The sequence below is a fragment of the Eschrichtius robustus genome, chromosome 1 (genome assembly GCF_028021215.1).
Source record: "Eschrichtius robustus isolate mEscRob2 chromosome 1, mEscRob2.pri, whole genome shotgun sequence".
Lineage (NCBI taxonomy): Eukaryota > Metazoa > Chordata > Mammalia > Artiodactyla > Eschrichtiidae > Eschrichtius > Eschrichtius robustus.
In genome coordinates, this window is record NC_090824.1 from 88,978,136 (window position 1) to 88,990,437 (window position 12,302).

Consider the following 12,302-nt stretch of genomic DNA (forward strand, 5'->3'; position numbering starts at 1 on the left):
GTGGGATCTTCCCAGACCAGGGACCACTGCGCCACCAGGGAAGCCCTGAGTTGTTGGTTTTAATGATATTTATTGTGATGGAATTTAGCCAGTACAAAGTTTAATGAAATGATGTCAGTTAGGAGTCTTAGTTCAGAGACATTTTAGGAATGGTTTAATCTCTAGAGTTGAATAATGCTTATTCTTTGGAGGCAAGCTATTATAATAGATTTTTCCTCCACTTGCCCACTTTCCCACCCACCTTCTCAGTAGTCAGGAATTCTATTTTAACATTACACATGTTCTTTGAGCTCTTTGCTAGAGGAGAAGCCTAATGTAATAAATCCAGTAGAATCAGCAGTACTCACCCCAGAAATGTCCTTTTAACTGTTGCATAGAGAGAGGCTTAATGGTGTGTATTGTAGGTGTGAGGGTTTCAGTCTGTGAGCTCAAGTAGGGTTAATTATTTTGTCATTCAATTGTAAGCATGTATTGAGCACCCACCATATATGGGCACTGTATGAGGTGCTGTGGGGGACACACAAAAGAAGTAAAAGTCATGGTTCCCTGCACACGAATCCCTGACAGTTTAGTCAAGGAACTGAAACATAACATTAAAAAGGAATTTAATCTTAACAAGCAGTATATCAGTAAATGCAAAGTACTGTGGTGTAAATCAAAGACTTTGCATTTCTTAAGCCCATAATTATATTCTCAGAGCTATATGCAGTCTTATCTTGCATCAATTTTCAACATTTTGACCTGACTTGCAAGCTCTGCATTCTCTCTTGTCCTTTAATATTTTTAGTTTCAAAAAGATACTATTGATTTGACTCTTAAAAAATATATATTTTTTCAAGTTAGTAAATCTTTTTTTTTTTTTTTTTTTTTTAATTTACTTATTGGGCTGTGCTGTGTCTTAGTTGCGGCATGTGGGATCTAGTTCCCTGACCAGGGATGGAACCTGGGCCCCCTGCATTGGGAACATGGAATCTTAGCCACTGGACCACCAGGGAGTCCCTGATTTGACTCTTTGATGTGATGAAAGCCCTGTATAGGAAAAGAGTGCCCTGCCAGTACATTGCTTTCCGACATTTTATTCCTTCAAGTCTGTAAAGCAAATAGGTAATTTGAAAAGGTGGAATGCCATTTAGTCTTTATAAGTGTGACAGAGGCATCCTTTTATAGTTTTGCTGTGTGTAGGTTTTCTTAGACATATTTTCTCCTACCTGAGGCTGCAGGGGTTGGGCGCTGGGGGGAGGGTAGAAGAGTAGAGAACCTAGAGAAGAAATTGTGTGTGTGTATGAATATGAGTTTAAAAGCACTTATTTGGGGATTTGGATTATAAAAGCAGTTTTCTTCTCATTTGAGAAGATATGAAAAACATAGATAAGCACAAAGAAGAAATAAAAATATGCTAACTCCCACTGTTAACCTTATTGGTATGCTTCTAGGCTTTTTTTTTTTATTAGCAAGTTTTGTTTTTTAATAAATAAAATGAATAGTTCAGCTACCTTTAGAAATGAGTAGATAATTGTCTTTATGTAAGGTGGATCAAATCAGATTACTCTCAATAAAATTCTTTGGCAGCTTCTCATAATAAATGGAATCAAGTTGAGACAAGTTCAGATTCTTTAGCCTAGTACTTACAGCCCTCTACCTTACAGCTTATCTCATTTACCATGTGTCTCCCTCGGACACATCTTTGTTCTATCCATACTACATGTACTACTTGCAGGCCTCTAGACCAGGGGTTGGTAGACTTTTCCTGTAAAGGGCCAGATAATAAATGTTTTAAGCTTTGTGGGCCTTACTGTTTTTGTCAACAACTACTCACCTGTGCTGTGGTAGCATGAAGGCAGCTATCGACAGTAGGTAAATGAATGATCATGGCTGTGTGCAGGGAAACTTTATGGACACTAAAATTTGAATTTCATGTAATTTTTGCATGTCATAAAATTTCATTAATTTTTTTTCAACCGTTAAAGAATGTAAAAAGCATTCTTAGTTTGTGGGCTATATAAAAAAAGATGGCAGGACATGGCCTATGGGGTTGTAGTTTGCTGACCCCTGTTCTAGACTGCCACGATTTCTGTACCTCTGCCTTTATTCACTGTCCCTCCCCTCCATTTCTTTCCCTACTATGACTGTCTTGTTTAGAACTCATTTTAGATGTCATAGTCTCAGGGAAGTTAGAATTTTTTAGATCTTTTTCTGGTGATAGAAGTGCTAGTCAAACCTGTATCACTGTATTTATTTGACTGTATTTTAAAAAATTATAGTAAAATACGTATAATATAAAATGTACTGTTTTAACCATTGTTAAGTGTACAGTTCTTTGGCACTAAGTATGTTCACATTGTTGTGCAGTCATCACTACCATCCATCTCCAGAGTTTTCATCTCTCCAAGCTGAAACTCTGTACCTATAAAATGCTAATTTATCATTCTCCTCTTGCCCTAGTCCCTGGCACACCATTCTGTTTCTGTCTCTGTGAATTTGACTACTGCAGATACCCCACATAAGTGAAATCATACAAAATATTTGTGTTTGTGGAACTGGCTTATTTCACTTAGCCTAATGTCTTCAAGGTTCATCTCTGTTGTACCATGGGTTAGAATTTCCTTTCTTTTTAAGGCTGAAAAATATTCCATTATATGTATATACCACATTTTTGTGTATCCATTCATCTGTTGATGGACATTTGGGTTGTTTCTACCTTTTGGCTATTGTGAATAATGCTGCTATCAACATGGATGTACAAACATCTCTTCGAGTCTCTGCTTTCAGTTCTTTTGAGTATATATCTAGAAGTAGAATTGCTGGATCATATGGTAATTCTGTATTCAATTTTTCGAGGAACTGCAATGGCTGCATCATTATGACTAAGTTTTTAATTTTTTTCTGTTGTAGTTTTTTTTTTTTTTAATTGGAGTATAATTGCTTTACAATGTTGTGTTAGTTTCTGCTATACAATGAAGTGAATCAGCTATATGTATACCTATATCCCCTCCCTCTTGGACCTCCCCCCCCCCATCCCACCCATCTAGGTCGTCACAGAGCACGAGCTGAGCTTCCTGTGCTTTATAGGATGTTCCCACTAGCTATCTATTTTACCTATGGTAGTGTATATATGTCAATCCTAAGCTCCCAATTCGTCCCACCCTCCCCTTCCCACGCTGTATCCACATGTCCGTTCTCTATTTCTTCGTCTCTATTCCTGCCCTGCAAATAGGTTCATCTGTACCATTTTTCTAGATTCCACATATATGCATTAATATATGATATATGTTTTTTTCTTTCTGGCTTACTTCACTCTGTATGACACACTCTAGGTCCATCCATATCTCTACAAATGACCCAGTTTTATTCCTTTTTATGGCTGAGTAATATTCCATTATATATATGCACCACATCTTCTTTATCCATTCATCTGTCGTTGGACATTTAGGTTGTTTCCATGTCCTGGCTATTGTAAATAGTGCTGCAATGAACATTGGGGTACATGTGTCCTTTTGAATTATGGTTTTTTTCAGGGTATATACCCAGTAGTGGGATTGCTGGGTCATATGGTAGTTCTGTTTTTAGGTTTTTAAGGAACCTCCATACCGTTCTCCACAGTGGCTGTATCAATTTACATTCCAACCAACAGTGCAAGAGGTTCCCTTTTCTCCACACCCTCTCCAGCATTTATTGTTTGTGTATATATATATATATTTAAGTTTATTTATCTATTTATTGGCTGCATTGGGTCTTGGTTGCTGTGCGTGGGCTTTCCCTAGTTGCGGTGAGTGGGGGCTACTCTTTGTGATGTGCGGGCTTCTCATCGCAGTCGTTTCTCTTGTTGTGGAGCATGGGCTCTAGGCACGTGGGCTTCAATAGTTGTGGCACGTGGGATCAGTAGTCATGGCTCGTGGGCTCTAGAGCACAGACTCAGTAGTTGTGGCACACGGGCTTAGTTGCTCCATGGCATGTGGGATCTTCCCGGACTAGGGCTCAAACATGTGTCCCCTGCATTGACAGGTGGATTCTTAACCACTACTCCATCAGGGAAGCCCTGTTTGTATATTTTTTGATGATGGCCATTCTGACCGGTGTGAGGTGATACCTCATTGTAGTTTTGATTTGCATTTCCCTAATAATAAGTGATGTTGAGCATCTTTTCACGTGCCTGTTGGCCATCCGTATGTCTTCTTTGGTGAAATGTCTATTTAGGTCTTCCGCTCATTTTTTAATTGGGTTGTTTTTTTTGATGTTGAGCTCCATGAGCCGTTTGTATATTTTGGAGATTAATCCTTTGTCTGTTGCTTCATTTGCAAATATTTTCTCCTATTTTGAGGGTTGTCTTTTTGTCTTGTTTATGGTTTCCTTTGCTGTGCAAGAGCCTTTAAGTTTAATTAGGTCCCATTTGTTTATTTTTGTTTTTATTTTCATTAGGAGGTGGGTCAAAAAAGATCTTTCTGTGGTTTATGTCAAAGAATGCTCTTCCTATGTTGTCCTCTAAGAGTTTTATAGTGTCCGGTCTTACATTTAGGTCTTTAATCCATTTTGAGTTTATTTTTATGTATGGTGTTAGGGAGTGTTCTAATTTCATTCTTTTACATGTAGCTGTCCAGTTTTCCCAGCACCACTTACTGAAGAGGCTGTCTTTTCTCCATTGTAAGTTCTTGCCTCCTTTGTCATAAATTAGGTGCCCATGTGTGCGTGGGTTTATCTCTGGGCTTTCTATCCTGTACCATTGATCTATATTTCTGTTTCTGTGCCAGTACCATACTGTCTTGATTACTGTAGCTTTGTAGTATAGTTTGAAGTCAGGGAGCCTGATTCCTCCAGCTCTGTTTTTCTTTCTCAAGATTGCTTTGGCTATTCAGGGTCTTTTGTGTTTCCATACAAATTGTAAAAATTTTTGTTCTAATTCTGTGGAGAATGCCGCTGGTAATTTGGTGGGGATTGCATTGTATCTGTAGATTGCTTTGGGTAGTACAGTCATTTTCACAATATTGATTCTTCCAATCCAAGAACATGGTATATTTCTCCACCTGTTTGTGTCATCTTTGATTTCTTTCATCAGTGTTTATAGTTTTCTGAGTACAGGTCTTTTGCCTCCTTAGGTGGGTTTATTCCTAGATATTTTATTCTTTTTGTTGCAGTGGTAAATGGGATTGTTTCCTTAATTTCTCTTTCTGATCTTTTCGTTGTTAGTGTATAGGAATGCAAGAGATTTCTGTGCATCAGTTTTGTATCCTGCAACTTTACCAAATTCATTGATTAGTTCTAGTAGTTTTCTGGTGGCGTCTTTAGAATATTCTCTGTATAGTATCATGTCATCTGCAAACAGTGACAGTTTTACTTCTTTTCCAGTTTGTATTCCTTTTATTTGTTTTTCTTCTCTGATTGCCATGGCTAGGACTTCCAAAACTATTTTGATTAAGAGTGGTGAGAGTGGACATCCTTGTCTTGTTCCTGATCTTAGTGGAAATGCTTTTAGTTTTTCACCATTGAGAATGATGTTTGCTATGGGTTTGTCATATATGACCTTTATTATGTTGAGGTAGGTTCCCTCTATGCCCGTTTTCTGGAGAGTTTTTATCATAAATAGGTGTTGAATTTTGTCAAGAGTTTTTTCTGCATCTATTGAGATGATCATATAGTTTTTATTTGTTAATTTGTTAATATGGTGTATCACATTGATTGATTTGTGCATATTGAAGAATCCTTGCATTCCTGGGATAAATCCCACTTGATCATGGTGTATGATCCTTTTAATGTGTTGTGGATTCTGTTTGCTAGTATTTTGTTGAGGATTATTGTGTTTATGTTCATGAGTGACATTGGTCTGTAATTTTCTTTTTTTGTGATATCTTTGTCTAGTTTTGGTATCAGGGTGATGGTGGCCTTGTAGAGTGAGTTTGGGAGTATTCCTTCCTCTGCAATTTTTGGAAGAGTTTAAGAAGGACAGGTGTTAGCTCTTCTCTAAATGTTTGATATAATTCACATTGAATATGGTAATTCTATATTTAATTTTTTGAGGAAGTTCAATGCCTTCATCATTATGACTGAGTTTTTTAAAATAAACTTTTTTGGGGAATAATTTTAGATTTATAGAAAAGTAGCAAGGATTATACAGAGGTTCTCCCTCACCCAGTTTTCTTTAATGTTAACATCTTACATTAGCAGGGTACGTTTGTCAAAACCGAGAAACCAACACTGGTACGTTACTATTAAGTAAACTGCAGACTTTATTTGGATTTTATTAGTTTTTCCACTAATGTCCTTATTTTGTTCCTGGATGCACTTGAGGATACTACATTGCATTTAGTCTATATTTTGTTTTGTTTTATTTATTTATTTTTAGTCTATATGTTTTTTTTTTTTTCCTAGTACTTAGCACAGAGCATGGTACATAATAGAGCACAGTGTTTCTTGAATGAATTAATCATCTTTTAATTTTCTCTCTTTTTTTGGGGAATGTTCATTAACTTTCCTTTAGATTTACTTAACTGATTTATTTACCCTTATATCTTTTCATTCCTTGACTGTTTCTAAGGTCTGTTGCAATTTTTTTTTCACTAATTTGTTTTGAGGAAAAGTAATCATGGTGTATGTGGCAAAGACCGCTAACTGTTCACGTCTGCTCTCTCCTTGGTGCTCATTGCTAGTCAGAATCCCCCAGTCTCCTTTGCAGTTTGATGAGACCTCATGACTTTTCTCTAGTGGAATGTGACTGGAAATGGGCCTGACGTCCTTCATGTGTTCCTCTGTGTCCGCCTCTCCTGGCTATCTGGGATCCGACATCTGGGACAACCTTGGAAGCCTTGTACTCAAGATGGCAGAACTGCTGTCAGCCTGAGCCCTAGAATGACTCTGGAAAAGAACTGGTTTAACTAATGACCTGAATATTCACTCACCAGGCTAATATTTTGAGATCAGTTTGTTAGCCTGCCCTACCCTTTCTAATAAGTGTGTTACGTGGTCAGCTCTGAATAGGATCTGTATGAACCTTGAGTATTTATCTAATTAGAATTATATAATTATATTGGAAAGAGTGGGGGATGGGAAGTGTGCACATGTATGGAAATGTGAAGTGGAAGGAGAGCTAAATCTAATCTTCTATAATGGGAAGTTAATAGTGCCTAAAACTGGAGAAAAGAAATGGAAAAAGCATATTGTGATATGGAGGTATATGGCAGAAGATTCATTCACAAAAGTTGAAAATTTTTGCCCCTTGGAGTTGGGAAATTGTTGGGGTGGAGGACCATTGTTTTTTTTTTTTTATAAATTTATAAAATTAAAAAAAATTTTTTTAAATTTTATAAATTTATTTATTTTATTTATTTTTGGCTGCGTTGGTCTTCGTTGCTGCACACGGGCTTTCTCTAGTTGCAGCGAGCGGGGGCTACTTTTTGTTGCGGTGCGTGGGCTTCTCATTGTGGTGGCTTCTCTTGTTGTGGAGCATGGGCTTTAGGCGCGTGGGCTTCAGTAGTTGTGGCACACGGGCTCAGTAGTTGTGGCTCCCGGGCTCTAGAGTGCAGGCTCAGTAGTTGTGGTGCACGGGCTTCATTGCTCCGCGGCATGTGGGATCTTCCCGGGCCGGGGCTCGAACCTGTGTCCCCTGCATTGGCAGGTGGATTCTTAACCACTGCACCACCAGGGAAGCCCAAGGACCATTGTTTTTTGTAATAAGCCTTTATATTTATTCAAGTCTTTATATTCATGGATAACTTTGATAAAAACAAAAATTCAGTTAAAGATATTTGGTAAAGAACAACACCAAAAATCCCAGTCAAATTCAGATTCTCCTTTACAGAAGCCACAAAGTTGATCAGTTTTTGCTAAATACATCTGGTAGCAGGGAGCTTACCACTTTATGAGGAAACTTGTTTCATTGTTGGGTAGTTTTAGAGGTCAGAAGGTTATTCCTTATGCTGATGTGAAACCTTCTATAGAAACTTCCATTCCAGGACCCTCTAGAATATATGGAATAGTCTATTCCTGCTTTCATGACAACCTTCAAGTGATTCTTTAAATTATCTTCATAATCTATCCCATATCATTTAAAAAAAAATAAATTTATTTATTTATTTATTTATGGCTGTGTTGGGTCTTCGTTGCTGCGTGCGGGCCTTCTCTAGTTGCGGCGAGTGGGGGCTATTCTCTGTTGTGGTGCGCGTGCTTCTTATTGTGGTGGCTTCTCTTGTTGCAGAGCACAGGCTCTAGGGTGCGTGGGCTTCAGTAGCGGTGGCCTGTGGGCTCAGTAGTTGTGGCTCGCGATCTCCAGAACACAGGCTCAGTAGTTGTGGCTCACGGGCTTATTTGCTCTGCAACATGTGGGATCTTCCCAGACCAGGGGTCGAACCCATGTCTCCTGCATTGGCAGGTGGATTCTTTTTCTTTTTTTTTAACATCTTTATTGGAGTATAATTGCTTTACAATGGTGTGTTAGTTTCTGCTGTATAACAAAGTGAATCAGTTATATATATACATACATCCCCATATCTTCTCTCTCTTGCATCTCCCTCCCACCCTCCCTATCCCACCCCTCTAGGTGGACACAAAGCTGATCTCCCTGTGCTATGCGGCTGCTTCCCACTAGCTATCTGTTTTACATTTGGTAGTGTGTATATGTCCATGCCACTCTTTCACTTCGTCCCAGCTTACCCTTCCCCCTCCCCGGGTCCTCACGTCCATTCTCTATGTCTGCGTCTTTATTCCTGTGGTAGGTGGATTCTTAACCACTGTGCCACCAGGGAAGTTCCTACCCCTACATCTTAAATTTTCTAGGCCATGATAATGAAAATTGTCTTTGATTTTGAGACTGATTATCACCAGATCCTTCCAAATTCTGGTTCACTGGCTTGTGACTGTCCTGTAGATGTTGATTTGTTGGTTCTGCTGCAATTGGCTGTGCTGCACATACCTTTACTGCCTGGTGGCCTTAATGTGCAGCCGGTGTTCCTGTGTGATCTTCTCAAGAGCTGACCTCAGTGGTGCCTTTGGGATTATCAGTGTTGACGTTATAACTGCCCTTATTGGCCTATTCGCTTCTCCTGATACCACTAAAGTTCCTATTATGTTTCCGAAAGGTTAGCCTCATGCTTTTAATTTCTTACCGAAGACTTACAAGGAATTTGAGAAAAGTTTCTCTGGGCTTGGTAGTGCGCTCTCACATAGTGCCAGAGAATTCCTTCCTTGCCAGTAGTCAGCCAGGGTTCCTGAATAGAGCCCATGTACTTCTACTCTCTCTCACCTCAATAAGAATTCTCTTTTCTACCTGAGATTTTGCCTGGAGTGATTGGATATGGCCTGTTTCCTTATTATTTAAGCATGTTAGTTCTAACGTTCTGGGCTCCTATTGTCAGTTTTAAAGTCCTCCTGCAGGGAATTTCCTGGCAGTCCAGTGGTTAGGGCTCCGTGCTCTCACTGCCAAGGGCACGGGTTCAACCCCTGGTCAGGGAACTAAGATCCTGCAAGCTGTGTGGTGCAGCCAAAAAAAAAAAAGTACTTCTGCAAACCTAACAGCTCACTGCCTACCCTGCCCAAATTCCTCTTGAGAGGGAAATCACTCCGACCCTAGTCCTTTGTTGCACTTATAGCAAAGGCTGGACATAACATGTGTTGAAGAGTAGAGAAATATTAAGTAAATTGTGGCATTAAAAGTGAAAAGCACATATTAAATACTATGTAGCAACTTGCAAAATATGTTTTCAAAATAATGTTAAATGAAGAGTAGAACCCAAATGGCAAAGACCTGCTTTAAATTATGAAACAAACCCCAAAGCCTATAAAAATATATACAAATGCATGTAGAAATTCAGAGGACTAAAAAGTCATGGTCAGTGGTAAGATTGTAGGTATCTGAAATTATATTATGTATTGATTTTCTGTGTTCCCCATTAGAATGCAAGCTCTAAGAAGTCAGGGATTTTGGTCTGTCCTAGAACAGTGCCTGGCCTGTAGTAGTTTTTCAGCAAATCTTTGTTGATTATTTAATGAATTGAATGTGGAGATTTCTTTTTGATGGTTTTCATGTTTAATGCTGTAGTAATGCTTGTTAAAATTAAATTAAAACAAAAACAAAAATTGAAAAGGAAATTTCCCATGATTTCAACCTTTTGAAAATACATTATAGTTTCTGCATATTCTCAACACCCTTGTTGGCCTTTTCTGATCCTCTTTTTTCTCTTTTTTTCTGGTCCTCTTAAAAGGTGGTGCCCCAGACAGGATATACTAGTCCAGATTTTGGCAAGCCAGTCCAGCATATAGAGGAATATTTTCTTCTCAGGATCTGGATACCACATCTCTATTTTATTTTATTTTATTTATTTATTTTTAGTGGTGGGAATATGGTTTATTAAGCTGTGCCTTAGTATAGGCGCTGGGGCTTGCCCATGGTGCTCTTAATGTACAAAGCCCGGATGTTCTGCCAATTTTTCTTGAGCAGTGACACCAGGAAGTTGACAGCTAAGTGGATGCTGTACACAAGCTCATCATTTGTCATCTTCACGTGGCCAACAGCCACTGCCAGACACAGCACCTTCTTCATTTGGAACTTGATCATGGACTTCACTTAATCAGCTTTGGCCACCATGTTCTCATTATGGGTCAGCAAGGAAGGGAACTTGCCAGCCTTATTCAGGCCAAGGCCCAGAATTCGTGGGATCTGCTTGATCAGAGGCTCTGAAGCCAAAAAGGCATCATACTTCTTGGGCAGCTTTCTGACCAGTTTCTTATTCTTGTTGAGTTTCTTTAGTGCCTCCAAGTCCATATGGCGGATATCCACAGCCTTGGCCTCATCACACAGTGCTGCTGGTGCCCCAGAACACATATAGAGAACTTGGGGCGGGGAGTGGACTTAAGCCTGACGGTGCCTGAGAAGCGTTTGTCCTTCTGAGGGTTATAGTTCTTCAGGCTGACCTGAAGCTCCACCGTCTCCAAAAACTTCTGGCACTTGCACTGGTTTCCATGCAGGACTTCCCGCACTGCCTTGTAGAGGGTGTCGCGGGAGACTTTGCTGCTCATGGTGCCTCGTGGTGAGATAAGCGGAAAAGAGCCACACCTCCATTTTAGAGTTTTTTGCAGATGTGACCCACTGTTGGCTTATACTGAACTTACTTTGTTGGTATTTAAAACTTTAGTTTTGCTAATACATTATAACAATTTCCAACTCTTTCCCAATAAGTATTTACCTGCTGATATAACAGAACTGGCCAGCTTGCCTTTCATGTATTTTTGTTTTCACTGTCCATCTTCATTGGAAGTGCTAAGTAGCAGAACATTCAAAAGTTGGGCAGCCAGAGAATAAAAGAAGCAAAACCTCTGGAAAGTCTACACATTTTATAATTATCCTCCAAAGACTTTAATGATGACTATACATTTTCTAGGTGCTTTCTTCAGAATTCCTGAAATGGTAGGAAGTTAAGTACTTAGATAAAAATCAGAAACTCATCTCTTGGCTCTGTCTTCAAATAGTGTTGAAAACCTGTTTTTTCCAGGAAAGTGAGCCATTGCAGTCTTACCATTATTTTCCAAATGCTTATCAACCTCCATCAGCCCTCCATTTTTCATGGCCATCATTGTCTCTTATATTCATAGACCAGGGGTTGGCAAATTTTTTCTGTAAAGGTCCAGATAGTAAATATTTTAGGCTTTGTGGGCCAGAGGGTCTCTGCCTTAACAACTCATCTGTGCTGTTGTATCTCAAAACCAGCTGCAGACAATACATAAATGAATGGATGTGACCGTGTTCCAGTAAAACTATTTACAAAAGTAGGCATCAGGCCTAGTAGTTTGATGATCCCTATCATCTACCCACCACCTTTACCATCTAAGAAGATAGAATAGGAGAACTCTATGGTGGAACTCATTTTCTTTTAGAATTTTTGAAGGACCTGCTTCTAGCTTCCAGTGTTCCTTTTGAAAAGTCCCTTGCTCTTCTAATTTCATGATCCTTTTAAATTTTTATTTATTTATTTACTTACTTCGTGTTCCTTTTTTTAAACCAGTCATTTTTTTCCCCCCTCCCTCTGTGAAGGCTTCTTGTTCCCACCACTTTCTCATCACTTTTCCTCCTCAGTACAGTGGAGATAATAATGTCTACTTTAGGCTTGCTGTGAGAATTGATAAGATAAGAATGTAAAGTGCTGAAAACAATGCTTGGCATATAGTAAGCACTTAGTAAATATTTGTTGCTATTATCATCAACATCATCATCATTTTACAAACTGAAATGCCTTTTTCAGTGTTTTGACAGCCCATAACTACCTCCTGGAACTCTTCCTGGAACTGTGGAGTCTTGATTTCATAGACAAAGTGTGGGATAGCTT

At 39.0% G+C, this 12,302-nt stretch overlaps 1 protein-coding gene and 1 pseudogene across 2 annotated transcripts in view; one reads left to right on the forward strand and one right to left on the reverse strand.

Annotated features, from left to right (window-relative positions):
* The window catches only part of MGA (MAX dimerization protein MGA), a 159,838-nt gene that overhangs the window by 7,289 nt on the left and 140,247 nt on the right, over positions 1 to 12,302 (forward strand). The window lies entirely within an intron of this gene.
* Positions 10,343 to 10,998, reverse strand: LOC137759434 (large ribosomal subunit protein uL1 pseudogene; annotated as a pseudogene).